This window comes from Telopea speciosissima, chromosome 6 (assembly GCF_018873765.1).
Source record: "Telopea speciosissima isolate NSW1024214 ecotype Mountain lineage chromosome 6, Tspe_v1, whole genome shotgun sequence".
Taxonomy (NCBI): domain Eukaryota; kingdom Viridiplantae; phylum Streptophyta; class Magnoliopsida; order Proteales; family Proteaceae; genus Telopea; species Telopea speciosissima.
This window is the reverse complement of record NC_057921.1, coordinates 16,850,384-16,857,032: the sequence shown is the minus strand read 5'-3', so window position 1 is coordinate 16,857,032 and position 6,649 is coordinate 16,850,384.

The window sequence follows — 6,649 nt, the reverse complement described above, 5'->3', positions numbered from 1 at the left end:
AACCCTGTTGGATGGATCCTATAGTAAACTATCTTTGAGAGGGTACATTGCCTACCGACAGGGAAGAAGCGAAGAAAGTAAGAATGAGGGCAACCAAGTACACGATGATAGGAGGAGTACTCTATAAAAAGGCGTTCGCCATGCCTTACTTGAAATGTCTCAGACCAACTGACGCGGAATATGTTTTGCGAGAAATACACGCAGGCATTTGTGGACAACACTTAGGGGGCATGGAACTCATCCACAAAGTCATCAGACAAGGATATTTCTGGACCTATCTCCGCAAAGAAGCGATGAGTTTTGTCTGCAAATGCCTGAAATGTCAAAAGTTTGTGCCTATCGTCCGCCAACCTGCAATAGAACTCACCTCAATTTCAAGTCCGTTGCCCTTTGTGCAATGGGGCATGGACATATTGAGACCTTTCCCTAAGCGTCTGGAGGCAGACAATTTGTAGTTGTGGCTGTGGATTATTTCACCAAATGGGTAGAAGCAGAAGCTTTGGCAGTGATTTCTGCGGCAAAGGTATGGAAATTCTCTCTTCACTCAGTCATCTACAGATAAAGCATACCGAGAACTCTCATCACTGACAATGGAAAATAGTTTAAGCAAAAATTCAAAGAGTTTAGTGATCAGTATGAAATCCAACTAAGGAAAACCTCAGTTGCTCACCCCCAATCCAATGGACTGGCAGAGGCGATGAATAAAATTTTAAGAAGAAGCTGGAAACAGCCAAAGGATTGTGGGTGGAAGAATTGCCTAGCATTTTATGGGCATATCGAACAACAACAAGGCTGGCAATTGGTGAAACACCCTTCATGTTGGCATATGGAACAGAGGCAGTGATTCTTGTGGAAGTAGGAGAAGCGTCCATGAGGGTGCAATTCTACAATCCGGAAGTTAATGATGAAGAATTAAGGGTAAACCTGGATCCACTGAAGGAGATTAGAGAAATAGCTCGGGTAAAAAATGTGGCTCATCAGAAGCGAACGGCACGCCACTATAATTCAAAGCTGAAAGCTAGAAGATTTCACCAAGGAGAATTGGTCTTACGCAAGTTAGAAGCTTTAGATCCGAGGTCCATGGGAAAATTAGCACCCAACTGGGAAGGACCATACAGAATCTCTAAACAAGTGGCACCAAGGGCCTTTCATTTGGAGACTCTGGAGGGGGTACCCATACCACGGTCCTGAAATGCAGAAAATTTGCAAAACTTCTACCAATAAGTTTAGGCTGTCTAATTTCAATTTTCATTTTATTAAAGCAAAGTTTTTTTGGAAACATTAGGCTACGACCAATAAAGGTATCCTTAGTTGGTCAAACAATCAATAACAATGATCTATTACAATTATTCTTTTCCTACATGGTTATCTTTGTTACTAACGATGTGCCAGCAATTACCATAATGGTGATTTGCACCATAGGGACGTTTCTCCAAAATCAAGATGATAGTCATCAGACCATAATGGTGATTTGCATCATAGGGGCGTTTCCCCAATCAAGATGATGGTCATCCGACCATAATGGTGATTTGCACCATAGGGGCGTTTCCCCAAAATCAAGATGATGGTCATCCGACCATAATGGTGAGTTGCACCATAGGGGCGTTTTTCCAATCAAGAGGATCATCCAGGCACAACGGCAAGCAAAAAGAAAATGATGAAGAGCATAAAAATTGAAAGCCCATCAGAAGGAATACAAACGAAAGATGCTCAGATAATGAAGATCTTTTATTGATATGTTAAAATTCTATTACAAGTACATGGGATAATTACAACATTCAAAGTTGATACAGGTCCAAATTCAATTTATGATCGAATATGCTCAGGTCCAGATTCAACTTCAAGAAGGAGAAAACGAGGCAAACTACAAATGCGCCTAAACCGCAAGCCTGATCTACCTTATCTTGATCCTCTCAAGCAGGACAATGAGTGATGCAGGTACTAGGGACCGAGGGGTATGAAATAGGTGTGGTCATAACAACAACATCGGATAGATGGAGATCAACCCTAACATTTATGAGGCAGTTCCACATGTTCCAAAATAACCCTGAGATCTCAAGAGAGGACTGTTTTGCCAAATGGGATTCACCATCAGGGTGTTTGGAAGCTCCTTTAAAGCACCAAAATAGCCCTGTTACCACTCCCCTACATCTGCAAGAAACGAGGAGCCTGAAGAGCACGAGCGTGACACCGGTTTAGGTCCTCTAGTGCACTGCCAGTGCCAAATCATCACACCTCAAATCCTTAATAGGTTAGGGTCGGCAGAAAATAACCCCCTCAAGACTCTCAATTTCTCTAATGTAATGCTCCCACTCCAAGCATTGGCGAGGGCACACTACATATAGAGAGGGCCCCAAAGCCAGGAAACCCAAAGGACACTACGTGTCGATTGAGGGTCGAAGCTGTTAGGGCCAATGTCGATTGAAGATTGAAGCCGAAAGAAGCATCTTGAAGCAGGTGCACCTTCAAAAACTTGCAGCCTCTATGTCTATGAAGACACCGGTACCCAAAGCACCAGAGAAAGCTTAAAGTTTACATAGGAAAGCAGAAAGGTGATAAGCGTAAGGAACCCATGGATCCAAGAGGAACAGGAGCACAAGGAACAAAGGGTATAAGTGCTATTTAAAGGGCCCAGCGACGGTTCACATTTGAAAGAGAATATCAAGGCCCAACTACCCAAATTAAAGGGAAGTAATGTCCAAGGCCACATGCCCAAACCTCGTTGGTCCTACGCTATTCCAAAAAAGGGGAAGGGTACGATTACGGAGGCAGCGATTCGGCTTCTGCACTAGTTCCATTAATGGCGAGTTAACCAAAGCGTCAATCAAGATGGGAGTAATAAATGTTTGCTTGGGGAATCTACAAGAAATCCCTGGGGAGGAGATCTGCGCCATAATGGATATCTACGTCATGTGGAAAGGTAAACATCACTAATGCAAAGAAAGTTATTGAACAGAATAGCGTAAGGCAAGAAAAACCATCTGGGATGAAATATCATTAAGGAAAGTCATAATTTTATACAAAGGGGACAACAGTTGCCACCTGAGATACAGTAAGAGTATTCATAAATATTTGAGCTCAGGGCAAGGAGGATTAGGGGGCAAGGGCCTAGGAACATTCTGAGGAGGAGGGAAGAAAAGACTCGAAAGTGAAGATGGATCTAATACTACCTCCCTTACAGGAACACGAGGGTCAAAACCTAACCTAATCTTCCCCCATTTAAAGTGGGGGGGGCAGCTTCATTTATCCTATTGTATAAACACTGGGCACCCTCTAAGGCCTTATCTTTGCAGAAACGTTTGAAGACTGCCGACTGAACCACATACTCAATGGTATGGTTAGCTGCGGCGTACTTCTCAGCCTAAAGATAATCAGTGATGTTATCAACAATATCTCGGGCGAACTCTAGCCTGGTCAGTAGATCTTCCTCCCAGCGTTTAAGAGATTTAAGGTAATCGAGTTCACTCTCCCAACGAGAGCAGTGTTTCCTCAGCACGTCATTGGCTTTGGCGTATGTTGTTATCCTAGATTGTAGTTCCTTCTCTCGCTCCAAAGCACTAAGTGGCGCAATACCGCGCAAAGGAAAATTTCCCTAATAAAAAGAAAAAAGTTATGGTCGGATACATGAGGGCACGAAAAATAAGTAAATCATGATAATCCTTCATTAAAAATCCCAGTAGCACAAGCTTACACTTCAAAAAAAAAAAAAAGAGAAAGAAAAGAAGAGAGAGAGGAGGGGGAGACAACAAAACAATGATATATATCAAAAGGCAGGAAAGTAAAACTACAAGAACGTTCTCAGCATCTGGGACGGTTTGGGCAATGGTTGGATCATCGATAGGGGCTAGCAAAGAATCTTCATTTCTCTGCTCAGCGCTCTGGTCAGTAGCCGGCTCAGGGATTGTTTCGGTCTGGGCCTCAACTCCCGTCTACCCAAGCTTACCAATAGTAGTCTCCCCTGTGCCAACTGAAGAGCCTTGACCATCAATCGTGGTCCCAACTGTTGAAGGAATTGCTGAAGAAGAAGACGGACGAGGAATGTCCAAATGGCCAACCGAGGACGCAGGCTTGTAGGCACCAGACTTCAATCGCACAAGCATATTTTGCACCTCAAATATGCCCTCGAAGTTAAAGTCTGGTTCCCTCTCTTTTACTTGCCGCCAGATAGAGTAGGCTGTTTTTAACAAGGCCAAAGAGGCTGTAGACATATTACTGATCTTGCAGGCCACATAATTAAGATATTCATTGATAGCCTTGGCCCCCACTTCCTCGATTTTGGCCTTTAAAGTAGCAATCTCGGCCTTTTGATTTTGGATCATTTGCTCCTTCTTGGCCAGCTTTCCTTTGGCCTTTGTATAAGAAGCAGAAGAAGACTTAGCCTCCTTCTCCGCTTGCTTTCGCTTCTCTTCAGCATCCACTAACGCTTTCTCACTGGTCTCTTTTCCTGCCTCATAGTCCGCGACCTCAGTTTTCAACAGGTAAATCCGTTCATCACTATCCTGGGCGACCTTCTTCAAATCCAGCATTTCCTTCTCTGATTCCTCGTACACCGCGATAATTTTTCTGTTACGCTCCACTAGCCCGGAGACGAAGGCAAGTGCCTGGTGTAGAAAAGAAAATCAACAGATAGAAAGTGGGGCATAATTAAAATACAAGATGAGAACAGAATGTCACCTTGTAGGCCTGAGCAAGAGTAGACTTCTCCAGTGTGTCATCATCCATCTCAGATAGCCAGTCTTGGTCGGCTGGAGGAATGCAGTTCAAGGCCAAGTTCTCAGCAGCAGCGACACTACCGATCACCCTCTGGTCATTACTAATCGACCACCTGGGGATGAATAAGTCCATGCTTACTTTTTCTTTCCCCTTGTTCTTCCTAGTTTTATCCGAGGGCGGTGGATCCTTAAGAACTAAAGAGGATTCATCCTCTTACTGCATGATCAAACCCGAGGAGGAAGTCTTCCCCTTTTCTGAAGAATCTACAATCTTAATACTTCGGGAAGGTGGCAGAGGAAGCTTTGAAGGACCCTTCTTTGAATGATCCTTATCCTGCTCGGTGGGGAGCATTTTTCTCTTCCTACATTTGTCTAGAGGAGGGAGAACCACATCCCTAGCCACGTGAAGGTTTTCGCTCTCCATAAATGCGGCAAGAGAGTCCAGAGGAAATTCCACTACAAAAAATGAATAAATCAATAGGGTGAGAAAAAGTTAGACTCGCAGGGGAAGCCATTGGGAAGACGAAATGAGGAGTTCCCGAGATGCTCACCCCTCTCCAATTCGTTCATATCTAGAGTATTGACGGCCCCAGCTTTGACATGACTCCCGTCAACCATCATCTTCTCCAAGGTTAGCTGATCTTCAGAGTCCAAGGGCGGAATCCTACTCCCCACTGTGGTGTTGGGATAACCCCATACGGTGGGGCACTTGGGCCCTTCACAAGTTGTCCAGAAGAACCTCTGCTTCCAGCCATGAATGGCCGATGGGAGAGGACCCACAATTGGAACATCCCTCTGACAGAGGTAATACCACCCTGGGTGACCACTATTTTGATTCAAGGTGAAACACCTTATGAATAGAGCAAGACAAGGACGTCTGCCCAGCTGAGTACACCTAATAATAAAGGCCCCCACACATCTCCTGCAGTTGGGGACTAGTTAGCTGCGGGTAACCTTATAATGTCTAAGGAGCCGAGCGACGAAGGAAGGGAGGGGGTATTGAAGCCCTACTTCAAAGGCATCTAGAATAAGACCCACCTCATGACGCTGCGGTTGATTTAACCTATCTCTAGGAGATGGGACCCTGAGAACTACATATTCTGGGATGGCATAGACATTTCGGATCTCCAATAGGTTGTACTCGGTCAGGATGGAAGGAATATCATCCACCCCTTTTCCAATGGTGGGATTCTGTTGGGGTTGACGTACCCGATATCCCCTTCTACCTAGCAATTTCTTGGAGGAAAGACTAGAAGTACTAGCAAACGCCCCAGAAGAACTCCTAGGAACCAGTATGGGAAACATAGAACCTGTAGCCTCCGCTAGGGAGGACCGAGATGGAGCCCCTCAGGATCTTTCCAAGGCTATTCCGTGGTACAACTTCTCCCCTTCATTCAACAGGGACTCTACCTCTGGATTAGATTTCGAGGTTGAACCTTTCTTGGACTTCCCCATTTCTCCAAGATGAATAAAAAAATGTAGTTCAATGAAAGAAAAAGAGAAAAGAACTTACTTGGGACGAGAAAGGTACAATCGAAGAAAAAGAAAGCACTGAACGAAGCAACTGCAGAAGCTTCAAGAAATGTCTTTGGCAGAGAAACTCAAAAGCGATCAAGGAAGAAAAGAAAGGGAAGGCAGAACACTCTATACCCTTGGGGACATCGGCATACCCCTCACAAAATCTAACCGTTCAACCCCTTACGAACGGTCCAGATCTCAAGAAGAGGAAAAGACCACCTTTAACAAAGAACATTGGGAAAGCAAAGAAGTTTAAATTTAAACTTTATGAAATCCCATCAATCACCTCTCAAAAAGAGCGAAAAACGAAAGATATTTCGATCCCACGTGCAAACAGCGGCTGGTGGCGGCACAATCATAAAAGGCCTACAGAGGATAAAAATGTGCTAAAGAAGAAATGATGTCAAATAGAGTTGATT